A 15,284-nucleotide genomic window follows, 5' to 3' on the forward strand; every position below is an offset into this window, starting at 1 on the left:
ATGTGTGTAATTGTGTATCAAATAAAATTCAAGTTTATCATGTTCATGTATTATTTGTTAGCACAGGAATAAGCTGTTCCAACACACAGCTTTTACAATATGGTTTGCAAAGAGAGCAAGTTGACTTCTACTGTATTAATGTATCTGATATTTATGCTGGATAGAGGGTAAATTGTTTATGAACAGTAATTATAGCAGCTTGAAATGTGAATGTGAAATGTCATCATCTGCATGGCTGGGGATGAACTCAAGATATTTGTGACATTCTTGGCTATTACAACATCACTTAATGCAACATGATTGAAAACTAAGTAGAAATTAACAAGCAGGCTCAGTTCAGATGAGAAATGTCTCACTGGTGACCTGATCTTGCGTATTAGGTAATTAATTTACTGACAGAAAGCATTGTGTCACTGAACTACCCACTCAAAATTTCAGCAGTATTGAGACTTGATAAGTTCCTGATTCATTTTTTTCCTGTGACTGGACTTTTATCAACACAGCCTAAACAATGAGGCATTACAGCTCAGGTATGATATCCTCTTGAGCAAATGCTGTTAGTAGCAAATCTGTCTCTAGGGAGATTTTATACTAACATTTCTTTAATGAATGGAAATGGACATGAGCACTTGGCGTCATTGGCCGGGAGGCCCTGTGCGGGGCAGGTCCGGCCATCTTAGTGCAGGTCTCATTACATTCGACGCCACATTGGGTGACCTGCACGACAGAAAATTCACTGTGGCAATACATCTGATATAAATGAAGTTACTAAGTTCATAATTTTACCTGTATAAATCCTCCCACTCTATGGTCATGTGCAGCAACCATGTTATATCTTCAGTAGGAAAAATCAGTCTAGGTCACAAAAATAGCATAAGCTTCACTGAGGCATTTCAACTTTTTGAGGCATAATCAGAAATTGTATAGGAACTGCTGGTGATGCATTAGTCATAAGTAGTTGAAATTTTTGGTGTGCACCCTCAGTGAAGGCCTGCACCTATGACCAAATATGGCCACACTTCCAAGCTTGACACAAATATTGGTATACAAATTGTAGTGGCCATGAATACATAATCACATGTGCACATGCTACATGTATACCAACATTTGTATCAAGCTTTGGAGTGTTGCCATATCTAAGCATAGCTGCATGCCTTCACTGAAGGTGTACACCAAAATATCAACTACTTATGACTAAGATGTTACTCATAGTTCCTACAAACTTTCTGAAGATGCCTCAAAAATGGTGAAACTGTCATAAAGCTTATACTGTTTTTTCTATCTAGACTTTGTTTTCCTACTGAACATTATCTTACTGTTAAAAAGTGAAAGCTTTTTGCCCAAAATATTTTGTATCAGATATAAAATACTGAACAATAAAATGTAAACATTGCACTTGTAAATGCACTCGATGACAAAAAAAGGATGAAGGAATTATCCAAATGGGATGGAAATCAGTAGATGTGATGTATATGTACAGGCAAACAAATGACTACAATTTCAGAAAAATTGGATGGATTTATTCAAAAGAACAAGCATCACAAACTGAGCAAGTTAATAAAGCATTGGTCCACCTCTGGCCCTTATGCATGCAGTTATTTGGCTTCACATTGACTAAGAGAGTTGTTGGATGTCCTCATGAGGAATATCATGCCAAACTCTCTTCAATTGGCACATTAGATCATGAAAATGCCAAGTTGGTTGGAGGGCCTCCAAACATTCTCCACTGGGGAGAGCCCCTGTGACCTTGCTGGCCGAGGTAGGGTTTGGCAAGCATGAAGAAAATCACTAGAATCTCTTGCTGTATGTGGGCAGGCATTATCTTGCTGAAATTTAAGCCCAGGATGGCTTGTAAAATATTATCACCATACTGCTGTACTGTAAGAATGTCACAGATTACTACCAAAGGTGCCCTGCTATGAAATGAAATGACACCTCAAACCATCACTTCTGGACGTTAGGCCATATGCAGGGCAAAAGTCATGGTGGTATCACACTGCTGTTCAGGACATCTCCAGACACATCTTTGCTGGTTATCAGGGCTCAGTTCAAAGCAGGCTTATCACTGAAGACAATTCCACTCCAGTCAGTGACATTCCAGGCCAAAGATCTGACTGCCCCCAGCATATGGCCTGAACCAGGAGTGACAGTCTGGGATGCTATTTCTTTTTATAGCAGGACCTCTTTGATTGTGATCCACGATACCCTTATAGCACAGCAGTATGGTGACAATATCACCCTTTGTGTCAAACCATCCTATGCCCTAAGATATATACTATTTATTGGCTATACAAATTGAAATATACTTTTGGACATTTAATTGAAACTGTCTGAACACCATTACCAGCCATTACTTTAATTTTTATTGCACTTGGGACTTACATTTCAGCAATAAAATGTCCAACCTCATATGGTGAGAGTTTCTACTGCTTGTCTTTGTGCTTGCCCAACCCTATCTTGTCCAGCAAGCCCGCCGTATCTCTTGCCAGCTGAGAACATTTGGAGCATTATGGGCAGGGCCCTCCTACTGGCTCAAGATTCTGATGATGTAAAGTGCTACTTATGCGGAATTTCACACAGTATCCCTCAGGAGGACGTCCAACAACTCTGTCAAGCAATGAGAAGCTGAATAAGCGTTTGTATAAGGGCCAGAGGTGGACCAACACATTATTAACTTGCTCAGTTGGTGAAACTCTTTCTCTTGAATAAATAGTCCAATTTTTCTGAAATTGTAATCATTTGTTTGTCTGTACATGTACATCACATCTACTGATTTTTGTCCCATTTGGATAGTTCTATCATTGTGCACCTTTTTTTAAGGAGCATTATTACGAACATTCAACAAAAAATAAAATGAAATGAAAATAGGCTATAAAACAAGAGATTTAACTGTATAATGTATGTTGTAGGAAATTGTTGATACTGAAAATCAGTAACTGACCCTTGAATGGGTGCAGCATTTTTTATAAAACGAGTGGGCATGCAGCATACGTTTTACACTTGTAAAGAATATCTGTTTTTATGTCACCATGGTAAACATGTATGAGCTAAATCACAGTTTAATCATAGTTTAACTAAAAAATGATAAAATAAACATATGTTATATTAACTAAATCACTGTTTAATCAACCATAATGAAATAAACTTTAATTATATCACTGTGTTGCTGCTTACAAGTGTTACCCCACAGCAGTGAGCCACTCAAAGCATTAAACAACACAGTGGCATCATATCCCAATCAAGCACTTATTCAATTACCAATTTTCACATAAGCAACAGCCCCATCATGGGATTGTGCTGCTAGCTCATAACCTGGGTCATTTCCTTACATGGATCATAAATTTTTTGGCACCTAGTTTGTTGTTTATTTTATATTGCTACTGCTCAGTTTGACAAATGACAACACAACTTCTCACTGAATTAGCCGAAGCAATAATGAAGGAATAGGTATGCCCATGCAACTGTAAAACAATAATGGAATGGTACAAGATGACGTTATTTGTGATTGATGCACTTTATACGTGGGCATGCCCAGTCAAGGGTTAATAACAAACTATAAAATATTTAATGTAATACCACTCAAGTTCATGAAACAATTTTTAAGGGCAGTATACGCCGCCATCAAAAAAAGGCAAGCACCCAGAAGGAGTGGATGAAATGAACTGAAACTTCACAGGTTGAGAGAGTATGTAATGTTATTTCAGTGTACAAAATCATTTCACATTTACAAAGAATATTGAAGCATGAGACCACATATCAGTATGATGTTGCACTCCCTCTGTCCTCAATGCATGCTCTGATTAAGTTTGGAGGGGTATCATCAAGCTGTTTTATCCACTCCTGAGGCAAGCCGGTAGTCAACTGTTGTAACCAGTCCTTGACACCCTGAGTACTGGCACTGGGAGGGAGTTTATGTCCAAGCTAGCCCCACACATGTTTTATCATGGATAGATCTGTGGTTTTTGTTGGCCACAGAAGTGCCTCAATGTCAGGCAGACAGTTCATAGAGATGCAAACCATTTGTGGATGAGTGTTATTCTGTTGAAAATAGCACCATGTTACTGTTTCTTAATGGATAACACTCAAGGATGCAGGACGTCCATGACATATTGTTGTGCCATCAGAAGTTCCCTCTATTATCACCAGCCATGGATAGAAGGCATACTGATTGCTTACCATCTATGACCCCAGGAGTAACACTACTGTGCCTTTCCAAAACATTGGAAGAATGAGACCTCTCACCAGGTCACCAACATACCTATCAGTGATGGTCATCTGTTAGTGTAGAACCATGATTCATCATTGAATGCAATGTGATGCCATTAATCAGCAGTTCATGCTTCCCTGTCATGGCACCACTCCAAACAGAGCTGCCTGTGTTGTGGTGCTAATGGCAACCTACACATCGGATGGTAATTCCCTAGTCCAGCTGTTGCTAGTCTCTGACCAATAATGCAGGATGACATAGAATGTTGCAGGGGCCTCAGTTTGCAGGTGCAGATGTGAATGGATACACAATATAGCACTCCTTCATTGTGGTCAACTGGAATTTTGATGATGAGTGCAATCCGACCTTGGGTCATCGTCACATCCAAATGCTCCACAAATTTGGATATTGCATGAGTCAACCTGACAGCCAAATGGAGACCTGCAGTGAGGTATTGCTTGTAACACTGTCTCACATGAGTATGCAGCATCTCCATGTCTTTCACGGTGATCACTCTGCTTCTGACACGGTTCACACATTGACCTGGCCTGGTAGCAATACTAAACACAAACAACACTAATGCACTCTGGTGGCCATTCTACCTGTTACTGAGAACAGTAACTCTAATCATTTACATACCAGTAGATGTTATGCATGTGTAGGCAGTTACATTAACATCTGAACATGTCTTCTGGGTGCTTTACTTTTTTTGTTAGGCAGTATGCTCATCAGAAACAGTGCAAGCTACCATCTTCAGTCTGTGTTACAAAGTAAAGTCCAGTCCACAAAGTATCAAAGTGATGTTTATGACAGAGTCCACAATATTAGTACCTGCACCAAATCAGTAGCACACTGGCCACGCAATCCACAGATCACACAACTGACTCAGACCAGATCTGGGCTGGTTTACAATGGGTTTAAGAAAAAAATGTGGCCAAACTTTCAGGAAACATTCCTGACATGTAGAGGAAGGAAATATGTTATATGGACATGGGTCTGGAAATGCTTTACTTCCATGTCAGAGCTCAGTTTCTACCCATGTCTGGTGTGGGCAGTCATGAGTGCATGCAGTCTGCTTGCTTGTGTGTATAAATCATGTATGTTTCTCATTTGCTGATGAAGGCTGTGGCCAAAAACTTTATTTAAGTGTCTTTTAATTGTTCCTGTCTGCAACTTAATGTGTCTCCTTTCTGGTAAGTGGCAATATGTCTTCCCCTACATTGTTGTTGTTCTTCTGTCTATGGCGAATGTTTCCTGAAAGTTTTTTTCTGTTACACCCTGTATCCTGGATTCTCATATGGTCTCACCAGAAGGCACTCCTGACAATTATTACCCCTTTGTATAGTTGTGCTACAGTGATCAACAGTAATGTTGCACCAGCTGTTCAGTTTCCATAGTGACATTGGGTGGTGCCACTTAAGTTTGTTTGTTCTGCTCCTATTTATCATCATAATTTTCTACTTACTGCTGTGACTTCACTCAACATCAACATAAGTCCACTGTTGACTTGGATATGGGTGTCCACTGCTTCTTTGTGTATGTCATTGTATTACTTACGCCCCACAAAATCTGTCAGTAGTTATTATCTTTCAAATAGATAATTATTGTCTTCCAAATGGACATCTTCCTCTCAGTGAGGCTGTATATAGCCATTGATAACTTGTCTTATTTGTATTTCAAACAGTCATGTAAAATTTGACGTTGTATCTTTTTTCCTGACCTATTGTCATCCACACTTCCAGTGGTCAATAAGACAATTATAAGCCTGCTCACTTATGATCATTATGCCATGTGCCAAGATTATTAATATGTTGTCAGCATACCAATATAGGCATTTTTGTTTTACGTAGATATTTCTGAGCCCTTATTTGTTATAACGTTCCACAAGCATGTTGGTATGTTTTGGTGACAGGTGGAACAGAACACAGAATGAGCTTACATGTTGAGAGAAATAAATACCAGTCTGTCTCATATTGTGCATACGTGATGACGATAGTAAGCTTAGTTATATGACAGTGTAGCTATCATTTCAATATAATCGATACACATGGTTATAACATATATTTCCAGTCGATGGTAATGTAGACACCAAGGAGGTCACTCACACTAAGTCATCTTCATCTGTTATGAGGAAGAGTTTATAAATTAAGTGAATTCTTTATGTATTATGTAAAGTGTCATATCAGTGAAATGGTGCTTGTCTGGGCTAATTACATGTCTGTTAATGTACTTATACACTATCAAAAATTAAAGAAATTTTGTATTGTGTGTTTCTTAAAACACAAAATTGGTATAGAGAAGTCCCCATTGCATCTTGCAGAAGTGTTGCACTATGCAAACTTGACACTCCAAAGACCACGTGCAGTATCAAAATATTGGATTAGAAACTGAGAGGAACTACATTCAAACTCTTCCTCAACCACATCAGTTTAAATTTTTTGTGACTTTTCTGTATCAAAGAATGGAATTCTTTTCTCTTCCTGGACCATATGCTGTGTAATTAATCTATGACAAGCTAAAACTGTGTGCTAGACAAGAATTCAGACATAGTTCCCTTGAACAGTACTCTTCTGATTGAATAGCATGAGTATGTGTCATGGACCCAGAACTTCAACTCACCATCCTTTCCTCCTCATTACTTACATTCTGCAAAGCAGTCCTCCTATCATTTTTTGGTGTAACAATGATAAAGTGAACACTGATAAAGTGAGGAGTACCTCACATTCACAAGTGTAAATGACAATGAAATTACTTAACTTAGCCAGCTGGAGTGGCTGAGCGGTTCTAGGCGCTACAGTCTGGAACATCGCTACCATTACGGTCGCAGGTTCGAATCCTGCCTCAGGCATGGATGTGTGTGATGTCCTTAGGTTAGTTAGGTTTAAGTAGTTCTAAGTTCTAGGGGACTGATGACCTCAGAAGTTAAGTCCCCTAGTGCGCAGAGCCATTTAAACCATTTTAACTTAACTTTTATCAACACATGTGCTGTCTTGATCATTCGCAACAAGACAAAACTGAGTGCCCCACAGGAACTCAAATCCAGACACCTTCCTTTCATATGTGATGCTTTTCTAATTGAATCATCTAATCATACACTCCTGGAAATGGAAAAAAGAACACATTGACACCGGTGTGTCAGACCCACCATACTTGCTCCGGACACTGCGAGAGGGCTGTACAAGCAATGATCACACGCACGGCACAGCGGACACACCAGGAACCGCGGTGTTGGCCGTCGAATGGCGCTAGCTGCGCAGCATTTGTGCACCGCCGCCGTCAGTGGCAGCCAGTTTGCCGTGGCATACGGAGCTCCATCGCAGTCTTGAACACTGGTAGCATGCCGCGACAGCGTGGACGTGAACCGTATGTGCAGTTGACGGACTTTGAGCGAGGGCGTATAGTGGGCATGCGGGAGGCCGGGTGGACGTACCGCCGAATTGCTCAACACGTGGGGCGTGAGGTCTCCACAGTACATCGATGTTGTCGCCAGTGGTCGGCGGAAGGTGCACGTGCCCGTCGACCTGGGACCGGACCGCAGCGACGCACGGATGCACGCCAAGACCGTAGGATCCTACGCAGTGCCGTAGGGGACTGCACCGCCACTTCCCAGCAAATTAGGGACACTGTTGCTCCTGGGGTATCAGCGAGGACCATTCGCAACCGTCTCCATGAAGCTGGGCTACGGTCCCACACACCGTTAGGCCGTCTTCCGCTCACGCCCCAACATCGTGCAGCCCGCCTCCAGTGGTGTCGCGACAGGCGTGAATGGAGGGACGAATGGAGACGTGTTGTCTTCAGCGATGAGAGTCGCTTCTGCCTTGGTGCCAATGATGGTCGTATGCGTGTTTGGTGCCGTGCAGGTGAGCGCCACAATCAGGACTGCATACGACCGAGGCACACAGGGCCAACACCCGGCATCATGGTGTGGGGAGCGATCTCCTACACTGGCCGTACACCACTGGTGATCGTTGAGGGGACACTGAATAGTGCACGGTACATCCAAACCGTCATCGAACCCATCGTTCTACCATTCCTAGACCGGCAAGGGAACTTGCTGTTCCAACAGGACAATGCACGTCCGCATGTATCCCGTGCCACCCAACGTGCTCTAGAAGGTGTAAGTCAACTACCCTGGCCACCAAGATCTCCGGATCTGTCCCCCATTGAGCATGTTTGGGACTGGATGAAGCGTCGTCTCACGCGGTCTGCACGTCCAGCACGAACGCTGGTCCAACTGAGGCGCCAGGTGGAAATGGCATGGCAAGCCGTTCCACAGGACTTCATCCAGCATCTCTACGATTGTCTCCATGGGAGAATAGCAGCCTGCATTGCTGCGAAAGGTGGATATACACTGTACTAGTGCCGACATTGTGCATGCTCTGTTGCCTGTGTCTATGTGCCTGTGGTTCTGTCAGTATGATCATGTGATGTATCTGACCCCAGGAATGTGTCAACAAAGTTTCCCCTTCCTGGGACAATGAATTCACGGTGTTCTTATTTCAATTTCCAGGAGTGTATATCATTTACATTCCCAAAGTTTCAAATCTTCATTTGTTCCTATTCATTCCTTATATTATTGTTGAAAATTTCTGGATTGTTTCATTCAGGATGGCCATAGTTAACTCTTTTCATGTTTATTTTGTCAATTGAACAGTGCTCTGCCCAAAGAGAACTTCTTCCACATGTCATGTTATACATTAACAGGAAAAATTGGGAATTAGGATTTGTAGAACTGGTAAAAGATTCATATCCTCCAATAGAGTATTGTTTCCACAATCTATCTCCAAAATAGTGAACATTTGTTCCTTCAAACTGAAATACTTTTCAGTATAGAAATACTGTAAGTCCAGAAGTCTTTCACTGTGGCATCCTTGTATGAGAGATGCAGTGTGTTCTAACTGTCAGTTGTGAACTATTACTCAACATTTCAAAGATTATCGACTCCATATTCTTTGTTGCAGTAACGTCTTTTTACTAAAATCTACTTCTGAATTCAGTCTACTGTGCTGCCTGCTGCAGATGACTAACATTTGGATAATTTTTCACGTAACGTTTTCACATAACAAGACAGTGTGATGTGCAGATGGCTGGAAATCAGTATGATAGAGGCAACTTGAGAGTGCAGCAGAACCTCCACTCTCATTCTGAGAATATTAATTTCATAAAATTTTCATAATCAACAAAACTAGGATGAGAACATAAAACAGGGATACTCCCATTTTTCCTGTAATAATGAGAAAACTGATGAGACAGTAACATTTCTGGCTGCATTTTAGTGACTCTGAAGTAAAAAAAAAAAATTATTTTTCAGGCCCTGTCATCAAGAAACAAACATTACAAGAAGGATGTTATTGGCAGTGACAAGGAAAAAGTTGCATTCTTAGGCACGTTGGACCTGCTGATGTTTAAATGATACTGCTTATGTGTGGTTATTAATGTTGAAAGTATAAATAATTAAGCTTCACAAATAATTGAAAAGTGTTCTGAAATTGTAAAGACACTATAGGCATTACACAATAGCTTATGTTAATTCGTTAACAATTCTTGGATATATGCACTAGGAAAAAAGCAATGTTACAATCACCTTTTGGGTTTACTTATTTTCATGATTGTACCTTTAATATACTCATTGCTACTAACAACATTATGATTCTCCTATAGCGAGACTCTTCCGCCTGAATCAAATAAAGCAACATCAAACTGAATTACATGTAAGCTAAGTTGATCCACAACTTGGCACTATTGCCAAATGTCATTATACAAAATAGGATTGGAATGTTACTAGTATCTTATGTTCCACAGTTAAGTGTTGCAAATCAGACACCTTTTTACCTTATATTATGTGACACAAAATGCAGTGTGTCACATGAAGTTTACTTTAACACCTCCTTTGTTTTTCTACAACTGTTAAATGAATGTTGCCATATTTAATGTAAACGCATTTCATTCTACATATACACCAGTAAAAAATTAAAAAAAATAAAAAAAAATAATTTAGTTATTTTCCTTTAAACAGTATCTCTACATATACTATAGTTAGAAGCTTTCTTCCTCATTTTTCCTCAGTCTACACTGCCAATCAATAAACTACACTTTTAAAAGATTTTTCTTTCATAAATACCAAATTCTGTCAAAGAAATATAGATGAGTTGTTTTAGAAAGAGGTAAACTGACTTTTTGTAGAGTCTGTAACGCTCTGCCAATCATCCTCAAATACTTGGCATTAATGACTGACGGATAGATATGGGCTCACTTTTTTTTAGATATGCCACATTACATAACAATTTTTATCTACAGTTCTAAAAGTTCTGGAAGCAGTTCTGGGCTCAAACTTTTTAATGCTCTCTAAACTCAAGATGCATGAACTGGTTACAGGATTTTCCTTTTGTCACATTAAATGTTCTTATTTTACTATGTGTTTACAGAATATTTCTGAGAAATGCAAAATTATAGCACAGCTTCTATAGGAGAAGAAAGAGAATAACACTGTGTAACACTAAAAGCAGCTACAATACATTAAATATCAACAGGTGTGAGGGCTCCAGATCTACACTGAATCTGCTGTTTTACGGACTTTAGCAAGAGCGCATGAAAAATGAGCCCATATCCATCTTTCAGACATAAGTGACATATACAAAGGGAACTCAGACTATAACTTAGTTATGAAAAGCTCCAAGCCACTGTGTTTTAAAATGATGAATTTAAACTCATACTAAACGTTTTTGTCTGTAAGTGAATCATTTTGTGTCAGTGAACATACATGTCTATATAAAAATGAATTTGCTCTAGCATGAAAATTTTGTCTCGCTGTTCAAATAAACAAGTATAATAAAATGTATTTAATATGCTTTTATAAAAGACAGGTTAGAAATATCTGAATAAATATCAATGTAATGTGAATTTAAACTTGAGGCAAACTTACTAATTGGGAAATAACTGATGTTTTAGTGACCATTCAGCTTTGAACCAAGGCTATTCCAGTGACAGAATATTTGAATAACAATTAAAATGTAATCAGATGTGGAAGTAACACTACCAAAAATGTTACACTACAGGTGTTCCATACAACTCTCGAGCAAAATATACCCTGTTCTTTTGAGTATAACTGACCCTACATCTCATCACCCCTGAAGTGCACGTCATCAAGGGAACCATTAAAAGAAATGGTAATACCAGTGCAAGTACAGGCCCTGTCTATCCAACACTATGGTAACCTACTATGACTCCCTTAGCAGAATTAAATGCAAATTCAGACAGAAAAGACAGACTATGTTTAGCATAATGTTACAGAGACTTCCTCAGCAGAATTAAATGAAAACTCAGGGAGAAAATACAGATTACATTTAGTATTGTGTTACAGAATAACGAATTCTGACAAGGAGCCCCTTGAGTGCAGTGTTGAAAGTTCAATATATAGTAAGGCTCATTTGAAAGTGTTGTGTTAACAATTATGACAGGAAAAATATTAGCTGCTAATGACTCACCATGTGCATCAGGGGGGTTACAGAAAATGGGTGTCAGGGATATGCAGAGATCAACCTTATATGGTATGTATTACACTTCACAAAATGGACCATTAACTTGCACCATGAACATTGAATGAAAAATAGCCTGCCACAATTATCACAAAGGTTCACACCATCAAAATTGAAGGAAACTCATTGGGAGTTACCAACCATGCAAAAAATTCAGCTCAGTATCCACTCCTAAAGAATGCCTATAGAATCATATTGACATAATGAGGTGATAAGAATAGATAGCATTTGACGGCATGCAACCAAATGTGAAACTGTTTGTTGTGGAGCTTCTCATGAAACTGGTTATTCTTTAAGGCATAGCTGCAGACAGTGTAATGGCAGATTTTACATGCACGGAAGAAACAAACATCCAGAGACTGAATTTATCCAGTGGTTCCAGTTGATATGAACTGCAATGTCACACACTTTTCAGGAGGGGTAGTTTGATCTAAAGGAGTATGATTTTTATATACAAACCAGGAATCAATCAAAATCAAGTTATTTTAAGCAGATATTGGCCAAAAGCAGTGTGCATACACTATGTGATCAAAAGTATCTGGACACCTGGCTGAAAATGGCTCACAAGTTCATGGCGCTCTCCATTGGTAATGCTGGAATTCATTATGGTGTTGGCCCACCCTTAGCCTTGATGACAGATTCCACTCTCGCAGGCATACATTGAATCAGGTGCTGGAAAGTTTCTTGGGGAATGGCAGCCCATTCTTTATGGAGTGCTGCACTGAGGAGAGGTATCGGTGTCGGTCGGTGTGGCCTGGCACAAAGTCGGCTTTACAAACCATCCCAAAGGTGTTGTATAGGATTCAGGTCAGGACTCTGTGCAGGTGAGTCCATTACACGGAAGATATTGTTGAGTAACCAGTCTGCCACAGGCCGTGCATTGTGAACAGAAAGATGCAATCGCCATCCCCGATTTGCTCTTCAACAGTGGGAAGCAAGAAGGTGCTTAAAACATCAATGTAGGCCTGTGCTGTGATAGTGCCATGCAAAACAACAAGGGGTGCAAGCCCCCTCCATGAAAAACATGACCAAACGATAACACCGCCGCCTCCGAATTTTACTGTTGGCACTACACATGCTGGCAGATGACATTCATCAGGTGTTTGCCATACCCACACCCTGCCATCGGATTGCCACATTGTGTATCATGATTCATCACTCCACACAACACTTTTCCACTGTTCAATCATCCAGTGTCTATGCTCCTTACACCAAGCGAGATGTCGTTTGGCATTTACCAGCTTGATGTGTGGCTTATGAGCAACCGCTCAACCATGAAATCCAAGTTTTCTCACTTCCCGCCTAACTGTCATAGTACTTGCAGTGGATCCTGATGCAGTTTGGAATTCCTGTGTGATGGTCTGAGTGATGTTTACCTAAAACACATTACGACCATCTTCAACTTTGGCAGTGTCTGTCAGTCAACAGACAAAGTTGGCCTGTATGCTTTTGTGCTGTATGTGTCCCTTCATGTTTCCACTTCACTATCACATTGGAAACAGTGGACCTAGGGATGTTTAAGAGCATGGAAATCTTGCATAGAGACGTGTGCTACAAGTGACACCCAATCACTTGACCATGTTCAAAGTCTGTGGGTTCCATGGAGCACACCATTCTGCTCTCTCACGATGTCTAATGACTACTGAGGTTGGTGATATGGAGTATCTGGCAGAAGGTGGCAGCACAGTGCATCTAATATGAAAAACGTATGTTTTTGGGGGTGTCCAGATAATTTGATCATATAGTGTACCATAGTTGTAGTTAACTTATACCCATTTTCCCACTTTCACACTTGCTGTGATGTAAATATTCCCTACTGCCCTTGCAATATCCCTCTAATGAGAAAGAATCTTAGGAGGCAGAGCACCTCCAACGTCTTGTGTCACAATAAATAACTTTCCATCCAATTTACCATCCAAATTAACAGTCAGCATAATTGAGTACAAATGCCTCAAGGCATTGATGCTAGCTGATCTTGATACAACAGTCTTGGTACCTTTAATTTCCAGGGTTCCTTTCATATGCATTTCCTCTTCAAATAGTGATTGATCAGATCTGAAAACAAATTCCTTACTGAAAAATGGGATATTTGTTTATCTCATCCACAAATTTTCAGGCCGATTCTGTAGTTTTCTGTGCATCATCAAGTCCTCTCTCGAATGTCCACAGTTTTTCTTATGTACTACACGGTCATGTTGATAAAGGCTTATTCAGAATCTGTTTAGAATTGCTTTTTTATTATGCTATAGATGATCTTCCATGTACATAATTATGTTTAGTACCTAGTATTTGGACAGCAATTGTCTTTTACTACCTTTTGCTTGAGACTGGATTTTTGGCTCCCTGTCTCACAAGGATGGTGAGCTGCAGGGTTTGACACCTGTTCCAGTATCACTTTCACTTTTTAAGCTCCTGTAATCATCATTGTACTCCTCATGTACATTGTCCAAGCAGTTGAGTGTATACAACATCCTACATTCCACTGACTCATCTTGTAGAAACACTAATAATTCATTGCCATTTCTTTCTCCCTCTGCAAATTTCCTTGGGTTCCTTTGTGATGAAATGTCAACTTCAGCAACTGCTGTTGTCATATAATGCAATGTTTATTGTTACCATTGCTATGCTTTGTATCAACACCACTAGCACTCTTTTGAGTTACTCATTGACTAAGTAGTTCAATTGTGCTCTGTAGCCTCATGCTGTGCTCACCACTGGATACTCCCAGTCCCACTCCCTGTTGCCATTAGCAGACAATGTTGTGGTTGCATGGTAGACAAAATGTTGGGTGTCAAATGCTCTTAACATCATTGGCATTTTGCCACTTCACACTCAAGGATAAATTAGAGTTATGGAAGTACACAAAGTGTGATGAGACAAAGTATAGGCTGTATTCCATGAAATAACATTATATTCTCCTGGGTTCAGTGAATATGAACTGGTTCTACAATAAACAATTTATCCTCATCAAGGGTTAACACATCAGATGAAACAGTCATTCCCTGAACTGCCCATTTTAGACCATCAGTAACAGATGATAAAGGAAACTGTATTGAAAATTCCAATAAATATTACAACTTCATTGTCCAAACAGAGATTGCAAGCAGCATGAAGTAATTCAATAAACTGCTACAAAAATTAAAAGTGTTCCATTTCTTTTCTTTCAGAATTTTGTGACAGTGTTGAAATACAGCCATTACAGACAGAAAACAATCATAATCATTGCTGGAAGTAGATTATGATCTAGGTCGAACATACATTTCATTATTCACATAGCTGGTTTAAGTCCATATCCCAAAGCGAAGTCCAATCAGTGCCATATCAAAGTTCCACCTATGACAAACAGAGTCCATAATATTATCATCTGAGCCAAACTGGTAACACTCTCACCACACACTCCACAGACTGCATTCTAACTGAGCTGTCTTATATTCAGATTCTGGAGTGGTCCTGTCAGAGGGCACTCCTGATGACTAGCAATCTTTGGGTAGTGGCACCACAGTGGCTGACAGTAATATTGCACCAGTTATTTAGTTTCCATA

At 39.9% G+C, this 15,284-nt stretch overlaps 1 protein-coding gene across 1 annotated transcript in view; it reads left to right on the forward strand.

Annotated features, from left to right (window-relative positions):
• LOC126471231 (putative ammonium transporter 3) overlaps window positions 1–10,023 on the forward strand; it is a 274,322-nt gene extending 264,299 nt beyond the window's left edge. Inside the window, exon 11 of the mRNA XM_050099355.1 lies at window positions 9,519–10,023. The gene's annotated coding sequence lies outside the window, so the exon portion shown is untranslated. The remainder of the gene's footprint in view (window positions 1–9,518) is intronic.
• The last annotated feature ends 5,261 nt before the right edge of the window (window positions 10,024–15,284 follow it).

Source organism: Schistocerca serialis, chromosome 3 (genome assembly GCF_023864345.2).
Source record: "Schistocerca serialis cubense isolate TAMUIC-IGC-003099 chromosome 3, iqSchSeri2.2, whole genome shotgun sequence".
Classification (NCBI taxonomy): domain Eukaryota; kingdom Metazoa; phylum Arthropoda; class Insecta; order Orthoptera; family Acrididae; genus Schistocerca; species Schistocerca serialis.